Genomic DNA, 15,583 nt, shown 5'->3' with positions numbered 1-15,583 from the left:
AACAACCACAGTAAGTATTAGTTTCCTATGGCTGCCATAATAAAGTGAATGGCTTAGACAGAAATTTATTCTCTCATGGTTTTGGAGGCTGAAAGTCTGAAATCAAGGTATCAGTAGAACCATGCTTCTCCTGAAGACTCTAGGGGAGAAGTCTTCCTCTTCTTCCTATTTCTAGAGGTTCCTGACATCTCTTAAGTTGTGGCTACATGACTTCATGCTCGGCCTCCATCTTCACGTGCCTTCTTCCCTATTTGTCTCTCTCTGCATATTTCCCCTTTTTTCATAAGGATGACAATCATTGGACTTAAAGTAATCCTGAATCTAAGATGATTTTATCCTGAGATTCTTAACTAATTAACATTTTCAAAGACTATTTCCTTTTTTAAAAAAGTTTTTTTTAATTTTTCAAGTTTTTATTTAAATTCTAGTTAGTTAATATACAGTGTAATATTAGTTGCAGGACTAGAAGTTAGTGATACATCATTTACATGTAACACCCAGTGCTCACCACAACAAATGCCCTCCTTAATACCCATCACTTATTAAACCCATCCCCCCTGCCCATCTCCCTTTCAGAAATCCTCAGTGTGTTCCCTATAGTTATGTGTCTCTTTTATGGTTTGCCTCCCTCTATTTTTTTCTTTTATTTCCCCTATATTCATTTGTTTTGTTTCTTAAACTCCACATATGAATGAAATCATATTGTATTTGTCTTTCTCTGACTTATTTTACTTAGCATAATACAATCTAGCTCCATCCACATCATTGCAAATGGCAAGATTTCATTTTTTTTGATAGATAATATTCCATTGTGTATATATATATATATATATGTGTGTGTGTATACCGTATCCTCTTTATCCATTCATGAGTCGATGAACATTTGGGCTCTTTCCATAATTTGGCTATTGTTGATTATGTTGCTATGAACATTGGGGTGCATGTGCCCCTTTGAATCAGTACTTTTGTATCCTTTGGGTAAAAACCGAGTAGTACAATTGCTGGGTTATAGGATAGTTCTATTTTTAACTTTTTGAGGAACCTACATACTGTTCTCCAGAGTGGCTGCACAAGTTTTCATTCCCACCAATAGTACAGGAGGGTTTCCCTTCCTCCACATCCTCGCTGACACCTATTGTTTCTTGTGTTGTTAATTTTAGCCATTCTGACTGGAGTGAGGTGATATCTCATTGTGGTTTTGATTTGTATTTCCCTGATGATGAGCGATGTTGAGCATCTTTTCATGTGTCTGTTAGCCAGCTGTATATTTTCTTTGGAAAAATGTCTATTCATGTGTTCTTCCCATTTTTAAATTGGATTTTTGTTTTTTGGGTGTTGAGTTTAATAAGTTCTTTATAGATTTTGGATATCAGCCTTTTATCAGATATGTCACTTGCAAATATTTTCTCCCACTCCACAGGCTGTCGTTTAGTTTTGTGGACTGTTTCCTCTGCTGGGCAGTAGGCTTTTATTTTGATGATGTCCCAATAGTTTATTTTTGCTTTTATTTCCCTTGCCTCAGGAGACATATCTAGTAAGAGGTTGCTATGGCTGATGTCAAAGAGGTGGCTGCCTGTGTTCTCCTCTAGTATTTTGATGGTTTCCTGTCACACATTTAAGTATTTAATCCATTTTGAATTTATTTTTGTGTATGGTATAATAAAGTCAAAGACCCTATTTCCAGATAAGGTCATCTTCTGCGGTTCTGGATGGACATGAATATGGATGGTGGGGGAGAACACTATTCAATCCACTGTAGATAGCCAGTTTTGCCAGGGACTACTTGTGCTCAGTTTATCACTGATTAGAAGCTCCTCATTGCTAACCAGATGGCAAGCAATCCAGTTCCAAAACCCCATATTACCTTTGTCATCCCACTCCTGATACCAACCTCACAAGTTTCATTCTCCAGGAAACAGACCCTGAAACAGAGTTTAGCCTACAGAATATTAATTAGGGAATGCTCTTGGTACCTGTGGAAGGGAAGGAGAGGTCAAACTGCAACAGCCTTAACCAATCCCACAGGAAGCTTTGGAGCTAACCTAAAATCCCCTGTTGTAGTCATCCTGGGTTGGGCCAAAACTGTTAGATGGTTATGTACCAACTTCTATTAGTCACTGGATATGCGCTACTCTGGGAAAGGCTTGACCTTGAATGAGGTGGCTCTTTGTAGCTGAAGTAATCTCTGGAGGGGCTGGCAACCAGAGACTGCTGACATACTCCCAGCAGTGGGCAAGAAGTCCTTCCTTCAAGGAGATTTGGATCGTATGTCATTGTGTCGACCACAATACCTGAGAGGTGAGGATAATAGGGTGAAAATGGAATTACAGTTCAGTGAACACCCTAGGCATATCCAGTTCTGAATCTCATGACATAGGACCCATTCTGGGCCCCACTATTTAATGAGTACAGCCTACCAGACCTTAGGAGTAGTTCAAAAGCTGAGCCAGGTTTAACACACAGCAAGAAAATCTCTGTGGAGTTAGAAAATGCAGTGGCTATCACTCTATGACTTGGGATATAGTTGTATAATTATGTTAGAGAACAAATAAACTGATATTCAGGAAAAGTTAATTGACTTTCCCAAAGTCATCTAGTTATGGAGGTGAATATGAACTTTAACATTTTTAGTCATTTTAAAAATTATTAAATATCCAAACACACATACAACTGTGGAAAATAATTTAATGAACACCCAGGAGTGCACAACCCAACTTTAAGAAGTCCTAACATTTGGTTGTATTTGCTTCAGATACTTAAAAAAAATCTTGGGGTGTCTGCCTGGGTGGCTCAGTTGGTTGAGTGTCTGACCTTGATTTCAGCTCAGGTCATGATCCCAGGATCATGGGACTGAGCCCCACATCAAGCTCCTTGCTTAAGCAGGGAGCCTGCTTAAGATTCTCTCTCTCTCTCTCTCTCTCTCTCTCTCTCTCTGTCCCTCTCCCTATCCCTCTCCCTGGCTTGCACTAGCACTCTCACTCTTTCTCAAAAAAAAAAAAAAAAAAACTTAACAGTTAAAGAAACCTTTTACATTTATTACTCTGACCCTAATTCTCCCTCTCTTTTTACAGAAAGAACTAATATGAATTTAGTGTTTATCATTCAGATGACTTTTTTGTCTTACACTATCTATGAATGTGTCTATAAAATAATTAATAATATTATAAAGCATGTCTCAAGCTTTATGTAAGTGAATCATACCAAATTTATCATTCTGCAACTCACTTTGTTCATTCAAAATTATGTTTTTGAGATTTATTATGAGATTTAGCCATGTTGATACATGTAACTCTATTAATTTAAACTATTTTATAATATACTATTCAATGAAAATGCTATATATATATGTATATTCTTTTATTATTGGACATTTGGATTGTTTCCAATTTTCACTTTTATGAACAATGCTGCAATTAAATTCTTGTTCGTGTCTCTTAGAGCACATGTGAACGAACTGGTGAGTATATATTTAGAAATGGAGTATTGGCTTTTGGGACATGTACATCAGGGCTGGGACCAGGGTGAGGCAAGCAAAGTACATGGAGCACAGTTTTCAGGAGGACTTCATTCTCAGGTGCTAACCTGCACTCATATGACCCTGAGAGTGCATGCCTCCTTCAATGTCGTGCCCTGGGCACCTGACTTGACTCATCCTGGTAGACCCCAAGAGCAAACATTGTGAGCTTTCATAAATATCACCAAGTTGCTCCTCCATATGTTTGAACCAATTTACTTTCTCATTGGCAACTTGTGAGAGTCCCATTTATATCACATTCTTGTTAAATTTGATGTCAGACTTTAAAATTTTTTGCTACTCTGATGGATATGATCCAGTTTGTTAGTTTAATTTACATTTTGTTTATTACTAGTAAATTTGAGCACATCTCCTAAGTTTATTAACCGTTCAGATTCCTTTTTTTATGGCTTGCCTTTCATATTGTCTGCCTGTTTTTCTATTGTATTACTTATATTTTTCTTACTGGTTTATAAGTGTTCTTATGTTCTGGATCCTAATTCTTTACATTCTATGGGTTGCAGATATTTTCTCCTAGTCTGTCCTTAGTCTTTTATTGTGTCTTTTGTCATACAAAAGTTTTACATTTTATTATACTCAAAAGTATTTATTGTTACATCTGTTGATTGTATTTTTCTCTTCCCCACCCCTGAACCTGGTGTTATAAAAGGTATCTTTATAAATTTTACTCTGAAATCAACAGTTTTACTTTTTACATTTGTTTTTAGTACACTTGAAATGTATTTTTGTGTATGATATAAAATGTTTGAAAAGTATTCCTAATTTTTGACTCAGAAATTACATGATTAAGATTTATCCCAGGGGCACCTGGGTGGCTCAGTCATTTAAGCATCCGACTTCGGCTCAGGTCATGATCTCGCGGTTCATGAGTTAGAGCCCCACTGTGCTGACAGAGCCTGGAATCTTCGTATTCTGTTTCCCTCTCTCGCTGCACCTCCCTGACTCATACTCTGTCTCTGTCTCTCTCAAAAATAAATAAAACATTTTTAAAAATTTAAAAGATTTGTCCCAAAGAAAGGAAAAGAGGTGTATGCAGAGTTACTAGGATGAAGATCACATCATTGCTTATTATATGGAAGAATTGCAGATAATCCAAATATTTAACAGTGGAAGAATGGGTAAAATGAATTTGATTATTGTTATATAATGCTATATAGTTATAAAAATAACACTTTTGAAGAAAATTAAATGACATGGCAATAAACTAATGATAGAGTCTCATGTGGAAAAGGCCAGTTAAAGCCGTGTATATGTAGGGAATGAATAAATCATGGGGAAGGAAGGTACAGCATAGGGAATATAGTTAATGGTATTGTAATAACGTTGTATGGTGACAAGTGGTAGCTACACTTGTGGTGAGGGTGAGCATAGAATAAAGTATAGACTTGTGAAATCACTATTTTGTACACCTGAAAATAATGTAGCATTGTATGTCAACTAGACCTCAATTAAAAAAAACCCAGTGTACATGATTTAATCTTATTTTGAAAAGAAAAAATATATATACACACAAGATAAGCTGAAAAGTTATTTATTGAACTATTAACAGTTGTTGTCTCTGGGTCATGAAATTATGGGTGGGTGATTTTATTTTATTTACTTCTCTTTTCACAACTATGTTTTCTATATATTATATATTTTACTTTTATATTTATATATTTTTATATTTATATATTTTACTTAATATATTTTACTTTTTAATAAAAAAATTGGAAGTTATTTAAAAATAATCATTTCAAGGATTAAGGTTAACAGAGTACTCTTATCTGATTAATAAGGAACAAGTAGACTTTGTTATCTGTAATGTGGTTGCAGTGATTGAAAGCCCAGAATCTTAATGACAGGACTGAAGTCAAGCATCCTGCCTACAGTCCTCCATACTTGTATGACCACATGTCCTGATTTGGGGTTCAGAAAGCATAATTACATTACACCCTACATTATGGGTGCAGAGGTTGTTGAAACCATATAGACTTTCAAGGCAATATCATAACCATTTTTAATCAGGATTTATTTTTATACAAGTAGAGGTCAAAATTGTGGTTCAACAACTAAAATTTCATGAGATAAGTGTAGGCATTCTGGCAGTTATGAAAGACACCATCTTCTTTGAGAAGAGATAGGAAGTTTCTTACCACATAGGGATGTCATATATGATTTGAAGACAGTTGCTCTTGAAATTGTGCAGTAAGTAGAAAGTCCAAAATTTCTCCCAACCCCCAGCAAGACACATATGCAGGATGTTTTGTGCAAAAGAAAAAAAAAGAAAGAAAGTAAAAGAAAAAGAAAGAAAAAAATCCTGAAAAGTTAAAGCTAGAACTATAATTTTTTATATTTTGAAAATTTTAAAAATCATTAAAAGTAGTAAGATTAATCTAATAGATACATTGTACCCAGAAGTGTGCTAGTCAAGGTTAACAACTGACTCTCCAGAAGAATAAAAAACTTCTGCTTTGTACCATTTGCTGATTTCTGTGATGTAAATACTTCCCCTGTGGCCAATTCAAGCCATCGTGGTGACATCCTTGAAAAGGGAGTTGGAGAGAGATGCACAAAATTCACTCTCCCTGTGTGATCCAGATCCAGCACACCACTGTTTGTACCCCAATAGCCATAATTACAAATATTAACAATTTTTTCATGACATTTTCCACAAAGGAAATAAAACATTATGAACAATGTTGAAGTCTTCCTTGTTTGTCTTCACAGATCCACCTCCTTGTCTTCCTTCCCCAGAGACACCACTATGAAGAATCTGGTATGTATTCTTCCAGATTGCATTTTCATACCTTTATTACAATATATATGTAGTCAAAGCAATAATTATGCTTTTCATATTTTGAATTTTACCTACTACTATCATATTATACATATTCTTCATCTTCCTTTTCTCTCACATTATGTTTATGAAGTTTATTCATATTGTTACATATAGAGGTGGTTCATTTTTTATAAATGCTGATTGTGCTCAATTATTTGAAAATACCACAATTTATTTATCCATTCTATTATTAATAGACTTTTAAGTTGCTTTCAAATTTTGGTAATACAAGTGATGTTGTAACTGCTCTAGATATATCTCAGTATGTAAAATTACAATGCTCAGAATTAAATGAATTGTAGGGGATGGTAATTTTCTACATTAGTAATATTGACAAATACTACAAACTATTCCCTAAGTTGTTGTACCAATTCATACTCCAGGTAGAAATATATGAGTATTTCTTATTTTCATATTGAAAATATTTCATATTTTCATATATGAGTATTTCTTATTTTCATATTGCCAATTTAGAGTATCACAGGGATTTTTAAATGCCATCAACCTTAGGGTATGAAAAAGAACTTGGTTCTAACTGGCACTTCATGGATTACTAGTTAGTTTGAACATTGTATTAGGGTGAAGGCTAAGCTACTGTAACACATAGGCCACACAGATATAGAAGTTTTTAAAAAGGACATTTCTCTCTTGTATAACAATCTTATGTTGGGTAGTCCAGGCTGGTAAGGTGGCTTGACTCCACAGTTATTCAAGGATCTTTCCTTTTGTTACACTACTATCCTGTAGGTCATCATCCTTGTCTTCATGGTTACAGTTAGCTTGTTGCCACATACCAACTTTTGGGAAAAGATTAGAGAATTTTTGGAAAAATATTGTTCATAGGCAAATAAGGCAGAAGCTGCACACATCCCTTCCACTCACATTCCACTGGCCCTACTTAGTTTTATAGAGGCGTAGGTGCATCCTTAGCAGGATGCTGGGAAATGTAGTCCTTCGCTGGACAACCATGTGTCCAGGAAGAAGGGAAGAAGGTAGGAACTAACATTCCTTCTTAAGCAGGTGTTTGTTGACCTTTTGGGCTTTATCTTCTATGACTCAACTGGCAATACATTTTGTCCATTTTAATTTTGTTTTCTTTTTCTTATTGATTTATAGAAATTCTTTATATGTGGTAGTTTGCTTACTTACAATAAATTTGATCACCTAAAATGTATCAGTACACATATATCAATAAAGGAATTTAAAAATATTCTAGTGTACATTTAAAGGAATTACTTGTTATTTAAACTAGTCATATCACATTCTTTTGATAAATTAAGATTTCCTTTATAAAGTAAATAATTCCCACTCAACCCAATTTTCTTTTTTCTGGAAATATGGAATCTCACCTACTCTGTTTTAAATGAGATGAGGCACTTGGGTGGTTAAGTAGGTTAAGCATCCAACTTCAGCTCAGGTCACAATCTCATGGTTCATGGGTTTGAGCCCCATGTTGGGCTCTGCTCTGACAGTGTGGAACATGCTTGGGATTCTCTCCCTCTCCCTCTCTCTCTGCCTTTCCCCCCTCCTCAAAATAAATACATAAAGTTAAAAAATAAAATGAGGGGCTCCTGGGTGGCTCAGTCAGTTAAGCGTCCAACTTGGGCTCAGGTCATGATTTCATGGTTTGTGGGTTTGAGCCTGGCATCATGCTCTGTGCTGACAGCTTAGAGCCTGGAGCCTGCTTTGGATTCTGTGTGCATGTCTTTGCCCCTCCCCTGTTTGCGCTCTTTCTCTCAATAAATAAACATTTTAAAAATTAAAAATTAATAAATAAAATGAAATGGACCTACAATACTCCATTGACTTCTAAACATCATTGTTTTATGGTGAGTTTTTTAGGTTAACATAAGTTCTCAAAGCTAACACTTAGAAACTTTGTAGTTTCTTAGATTCTGGTGAAATTACTGAACCTATAAGAAAATCTGACAACCTGTATGATGTTGTGGTAATTTTCTTAACCACACTGAGTTTCCATTATCTCAATTGTAAGGATGATATGATTTGCTCTGCCTACTATATGAGATTGTTTTAAGGATTAAGGAAGATAATATAGGGAAATGCTCTATAGAATGCAGAATTTATATAATTGTTAGGAATTAGAATTATGAATAGGATTTAAGTAACATGCATTAGATTTCATTTGAAGTCTCATAAATCTTGTTTTCAGTTCCACCAACATACTCTATATATCATCTACACACATATTCCAAACTCCATTATCAGGACCTGACTTTTGACAGTCACTACCATCTCTGGGTTGAGTGTAGGTGTAGGGTGGAAAGACAGCCACGTGGTTGAGCACATCTATGTAGGATAAGACTCTTCTGAGAATTGGTTTTATTCAGGGCTGTTTCTTTCTTAATGACAACCTAGGAGACACTTTCCAGACTGTTTTCAGTTTTCAGCTAAACCTCATCATGTCAAGTTGTGCCTTGGAGTTTCTATTACTGATTCAGGCCAACCCAGCTTGTCATTCGTCACTGTTTTCACCAGGGAAAATTCTCAGTTTCCTGGAATTTTGCATCCGGCCTGTCACACACAATTAAACCCCATTACAGTTACATGGGAGACATATAAATGACGTCTCCCCCTCTTAACCTGATCCATCAGCTCCTCTCCCCAGTATCTCTGTGCTAGCACAACCCTGCATGGCAGTCCTTTGGTGTGGCCAAGGAAAAAGAGGGCTAATGGGGACAGAGGGGGAAAGAATGCTCTGGAATGTGATTTTTGCTTTATTAGTAATAAACTGATTTTTAAAATTTAGAAAGAAGAATTCTATCAATGCATTAAGAAGTGAGTATATAGAAGTATCATTATTTTATTGATATACTTGAAGTTTGTTTTATTTCTTTTTCTTTTTTTTTAATTTATTTTTTTTAAGTCAGCTATAAGCCCAGCATGGAGCCCATTGTGGGGCTGTAACTTACAACCTTGAGATCAAGACCTGAGCTGAGGCCAAGAGTCAGATGCTTAACAGACTGAGCCACACATGCACCCCTTGAATTTTGTTTTAAAAGTGAGAACAACAGTGTTCTTGTGACAAAATGCAGGACAATTATTTTAATGCTGTGTAGCTTACACCTGCAGATGATAGGTATGCCTAACGGGAAAGACCATCCTGTCTTCTGAGCAAACATGTCCCCAAACTTTTTATTTGCTGCAGTAAAATTAGACTATAATTATGAGGTACTGAAGTAAGGCATATTTCATAGAGATAACATATAATATTAAATTAAAATATATATACCTGTTTGCTCAGTGGATACCAAAGATAGATAATATACCTGCCTATGTACATCATGTGAGGAATTTTCTATAAAAAGTTAACAACAAAATCATTATTTTTTTTATTAGAAACTCTCATTTCTTGGTGCCTGACTATGTTCTAAACACTGTGCTGAGCACATTTTACATGGTCTCATGTCACCACTATTACATTATTGTTTCTAACTAAAAATATACTCAAGGAATCCCAAGGTTTAGAGGGTCATCTGATTTGATCTATACCATTTGACTTACAGCAGCTTTTCCATTAATGTGATCCACTTCACTTCATGGCACCTAGTAATCACTTATTTCTACTTCTGTCTTTTTGGGGGTAGGATAAGGGCATCAACAGATTAACTAAACTAAGAGCTTGGATAATAGGTATTAGAGATAGAAGGAACCTTGTGAAGCCCAAGCCAGCCTTCTGCCTTTAGATGATTATGCACAGGAGGGCAGGAGAGGTTTATCACCTTCTCAATGCCAGATAGCTAGAAAATAGCAGATGGAAACCATAGTCCAGATCTTCTATTAAGATCCTGTCTCCAAGATCTCCCTCTCCTAACTGACTTTTTTGTGAGAGCAAGAGTCAGTGTGTGTTGATATATGGCACATTTGTGCCATTGGTTCTTCTTGACCAGTTGCACTTTCAAAATCATAGAAAGAAGAGGTGAGAGTAGAACATGCTTTTAGGAAAAGAAGCTAAGGCTAAAATCTATAGCTCTACCCCAAGGAATAATATCATAACCTTATCCCAGCCCAAGCTGTAACAACATTCTACCAAGATGATGAAAGAAATATGTCTTCCTCCTGCTTCACCTCTTCTACTTAAGCATGTCTGTTCCATCCCTCCCATCTGCTGACATTCCAAACCTCAGGGCAGCCTGAGGATGCAGTACAGGAATAAAAACGGAAGGTGCTAAGAGGAACTTTCTGCCAATCTCAAGTGGCTTTTAAAAATGCATAAATGGTAATTAGCATAAACAGAGCTCGTTTTAGTGTGTGTTTGTGTGCGTGTGTGTGTGTGTGTGTGTATGTGTGTGTGCGTGTGTGTATTGGAGAGGGAACACTCTTCCTGATGACTATGCCTGAATGCTGGTCTTTCCTGACCTACTGATGAGATTTCCTGCATGGCAAAGAAATAGCCTCTCACTCCATGAAAAGAGACAGTCCCAGAGAAATCTCTGGAAAGACGGATCTAAACAAACACAGACAAGACATTGATTTAATGCAGATGCTGACACTACCAGGAAAATGAGAACAAAAGGGAATATTTGGGAAGAAGCTGAAGCATCTCTTAGAAAGGAAAGCAAAGGAATACATTAAAAGACCAAGAATTGGCAGCAAGAAAATTACCTTGTGACATTCATAAACATGTCAACCAGAACACGTAAAGAAGTGATTCTGGGAGCAATAGAAAACCTGGAGCTGTAACAGAGGATAAGGAATCCAATCAAAACATGAAGCTAGGGGTGCCTGGGTGACTTAGTCTGTTAAGTGTCCAACTCTTGATTTTGGCTCAGGTCATGATATCACGGTCATGGGATGGAGTCCCTCATTGGCTCCGTTGGGCACGGAGCCTGCTTGAGACTTCTCTTTCTCTTCCTCTTCCTCTGTCCCTCCCCCATTTGCACTCTTGCTCCCCCTCTCTCTCAAAAAACAAAACAAAACAAACAAAAAAAGCCATGAAGCTTGTTCACATCCAAGCTGTGAAACTATTATCTCCTTGGTAAGGAGGGATTGAGGCTCAAACTGCACTCACCCTAGCATGATTTATTTACAGATAAATTATATATCTATAATTAAGCACATGGATTTAACTGAAATGCTTAGCCACAATATTACACATACCATGTTTGTTAAATTATACTTAAATGACCTCTTTCTGTTTAAAGTACCATTAGGGAGCTGGGTAGTGGGGTGGAGTGGGGAAAAGAGGAGGAAGGGATGGAGAACTCCAAGAATAAGCTATATTTTGCAGAGCAAAAGACTATCCTAGGTTGGGGCTCTCTGTACCTTTACCTACTTGCTGGAGAAGAGGGTATGTTGGAGTTAATATCCTCACATGGAAGGTCCATCAGCAGATTTGAGGCTGTGCTGGTGGACTGAGTCAGTGAGTGAGTCAAATCCCTGCTCCACCCAGGAGCAAAATGACAATAGAGTCTTTCAGGGCATAGGTGTGAGTCATGTTTGAGCATCAAACCCTGCAATGCAACACCATGACATCACCTCTATAGCCTACTATTTGGCCCACAGAACAGCTGTGGAAGCAGTGATTGAATCTGAATCAAATTCAACTCTATTAAGTTAACCTTTGCAAGGTCAACATCTGCTACTTGCTCTTTAGCCAGCCAGCAATCTAGAAAATGAGTGTAGATGACTTGGTTAATGAGGCTTCAATAATAGAAATCTGGGTACTGATTAAATTTTGTGCAGCATGTCTTTGTGGATGCTAGTGTATCTTGCTGGGTTTCTCAGAGTTGGTCAATTATATCTCAAAAATTATAACAGCAAATTCTCTTTTAAAAAGTATCCTATAGACAATTAGCATGAAATACATATATATATATATATATGAACAACTTTATGTGTATATATACACATATATCTATATATGCATATACATACATATACATATTATAAGTTTTTGAATGCTTTTGTATTTGTATATATGTATATATAGGCATACATGTTCGCTACAGCATTTTTTATTGCAACAGTAAATCCAGCAATAAATGCCCAACAATAGGATATTTTTAATTAGATTATGGCCCATACATACTGTGTAATGTTATGGAGCTCTTGAAAAGAAACAAGTGTATTAGCACACATGATTATTACAACCTATTATGAAAGAGAGTGATGTGATAGAAGAATTATGTAATAGGGTCCCATTTATGTAAAAAAAGGATATATATTAATTAAGGCTTAGACAGTCTCTGAAAAACTGGGAGAAAATAACTATTAACTGGGTTAGGCTCTGGAGAAGGATTTGAGGACGGGTGAAGGTAGAGAGGTGTGAGGGAGAATCTGTTTGTTAAGATGAGTTTTTTTTTTAATGTGTCTTCTAAAATACAGCAAACATTAAATAAAGTCACAATAATTGCACCCAATATCCAGAGGTCAAACTACCATTATGAAGATACTGGCTGCTGAACATATACTATAAAAGTGGTGTCAAGTGTCCATGAACAAGGATTCAAGTGACCCCAAAGCAATTTCATTGTTAATATTTTATTCTGCCATGCCTTCTCTTTAGCGCCATTTTCAAGGAATTGGGGCATTCTTTTTCTAGATATTTTCTTTCTCAATTACTCAATCATTGATCTAATAACAAAAGGAAGCTATTAGAGACTCTATGTGCCAGATATTACTCATCCTTGATAAATTGATGCCCAAGGGAATATGAAAAAAAGGCACATCAACAAAAATAGAATATAATTCACATTGATTAAATCAATATGTGCCAAACAGTTCATTTTGTGGGACAGGAAAAATAGCAACATATATTAAGAAATCTAACAAGTGAACATAGGAGATTATGGCCCTCCTAGGATTCAATTATTCAATGGGCTTTTCTTGATTATTTATTTTGCATTAGGCATTATGCTGAGGGTGAGTAGTGGAACAGTATGGTGAAAGGAAGAGAGAAGTTAAAATAGTAATTAAAATGCATTGGAATAAGAGGTAAAGTGAAGGTCAAGAGGAAAGCACAATTAACCAAGTACAGAATGGCATATAAACATGAAAGAATGAGATATTGAAGGGAAGCAAGAATACTGCTCTTCTTGGATGTGGAGGATACATATCCCAAACTGTCTATTCAACATGTCCAGTTAGATATCTAATAAGCATCTCAAATTTAATACACCCCAAGTTGAGCTTCTTATTCCTCCACTCTCCACGTTCCACCAGCTCCTCCCATGGTCTTCCTTTTTGTAGTTTATGGCAACCACATCCTTCAGTTGCTCAAACCAAATGCCTAGAAGTTACTATTGAATACCCTCCATACTCCATTTACAAGATTTCAGAAAATCTTTCTGGATCCCCTGAAAGGATCCAGACCTGATCACGTCTCACTAGCTCTATTGCTTCCATCCTGGTCCAAGGCACCATCACCTCTGGCAGGGTTACCTCACTTCAATCTATTATCTACATAGCAGAGTGATCTGTTTCTACAGTAAGACAGATCATGTACTTGTCCAGATCAAACCCACCTTGACTCTCATTTCACCTAAAGAAAAAGCTAAACTCCTCCCTGCAGTTGGTCAAGGTCCTGAATTATTGGACACTTCTCCTCTCCTCATTCTGCTTCCCTTCCCTCTACTTCCTCTTCTTGCCCCCTCCTCTCCACCCACAGGCATCTAGCTCTTCCTCCAGCCTCTCCCAGGCACACTTGTTCTACACCCTCCACTTTTTACTCAATAAACCTTCTCAGTAAGTCTTCTTAATACCCCTATATAGATTGCAATCTCTTCTTTTTTATTTTTCATATCATATATAACTATCAAACACATTCTATATTCTATGTATTTATTTTGTTTATTATCTGCCATCTAGAACCCATCTCCAGAGTATAAGTTCCAGAAAGATATAGATTTTTGTCTGTTTCTGTTCACTGCTGTATCCTCAGAACCTAAAATAACAATAAGAATATTATAGACATTCAATAAATATTTATAAAATTCATTAACGAATGAGTGGGGTCTGAATGAGGTATAAAATGATCGGGGCGCCTGGGTGGCGCAGTCGGTTAAGCGTCCGACTTCAGCCAGGTCACGATCTCGCGGCCCGTGAGTTCGAGCCCCGCGTCGGGCTCTGGGTTGATGGCTCGGAGCCTGGAGCCTGTTTCCCATTCTGTGTCTCCCTCTCTCTGCCCCTCCCCCGTTCATGCTCTGTCTCTCTCTGTCCCAAAAATAAATAAACGTTGAAAAAAAAATAAAAAAAAAAAAAAAAAAAAAAAAAATGATCAAAGTTGAGCTTGAGGGGATACACAAGGGCCCAGATCTTGAAGGTGCCCTAGAGGGGTGGTTATAACATTTGTGTGTGTGTTGTGTGTGTTTATGATATGCAAATATATATATAGCACAAAGAACACAACAGGTGGGGGAAAGACAGGAAAAAATGTTTAAAAGTTTTTACAATGGTATTTTTCAGTAAGTATGAAGAAAATGAGACAGATTCCAGAAATAGTTTTAAGTATAATTCATGAGATATAATAGCTAAATTAATGTGGAAGGTGAAGCAGAAGGAAGACCCAAAGGTAGCTCTGAGTTCCTAGTCTGGGTGTTTGGGCGCTTAAATGCCACTAAATTAAGTGTGAATATATGACCTGCAAGGGAGGTAATAAAAACCAATAGTGGTATCTTCCAGGAGGAAAAACAACCTGGCTGACTTCTGGGCTTTATAATCAATCTCATGCTATGAGTGAGTTTTCACATGGTACATGAGTGATTTCCTGCAGCAGATGGTGAACTGTCCTTTCATTTCGTGACCACATAGTCCCCAATATGAACAGGAATCTAAGGCTGGAAATGTGGGGAGATTAAAAATAAGCAATTCATACTCAGATTGGAAACACTTGAAGCTTATTAGATAATACTACAAAGTTTTATGACAGAGTGTGCTAAGGCGGCAAAGAAATCTAATGGCCACAAAAACAATTCATATCCCGCTAAACAGAAGAAAAGAGGAGAAGTAAATAATAGATAAGGGGATGCTGATGTAACAGTTGTTAACGTTGTATAACATGATGGAGTATGGATCACAACATGTAGGCTGGATTTGTTTTGTAAAAGCATCTTAGGACATGCTTTTAACACAGATGAAATTTATTTGCATACTAAACGTGTAAGCCTATTCTTAGCATATTCATGTAAACACATTCTTCTGCAAAGAAACACACTCCTCTCATTTTTCTTGAGCCATATGATACTCTCAATCTAGCTTTCATTTTCTAA

At 36.6% G+C, this 15,583-nt stretch overlaps 1 protein-coding gene across 1 annotated transcript in view; it reads left to right on the top strand.

Annotated features, from left to right (window-relative positions):
- The window catches only part of PSD3 (pleckstrin and Sec7 domain containing 3), a 789,820-nt gene that overhangs the window by 71,808 nt on the left and 702,429 nt on the right, over positions 1-15,583 (top strand). The window contains exon 3 of the mRNA XM_047855374.1: positions 6,245-6,293. The gene's annotated coding sequence lies outside the window, so the exon portion shown is untranslated. The remainder of the gene's footprint in view (positions 1-6,244; positions 6,294-15,583) is intronic.

The sequence above is a fragment of the Prionailurus viverrinus genome, chromosome B1, assembly GCF_022837055.1.
Source record: "Prionailurus viverrinus isolate Anna chromosome B1, UM_Priviv_1.0, whole genome shotgun sequence".
In the NCBI taxonomy this organism is placed as follows: Eukaryota; Metazoa; Chordata; class Mammalia; order Carnivora; family Felidae; genus Prionailurus; species Prionailurus viverrinus.
Note: the sequence above shows the minus strand (reverse complement) of the source record. Positions and strands in the feature narration are given on the sequence as shown.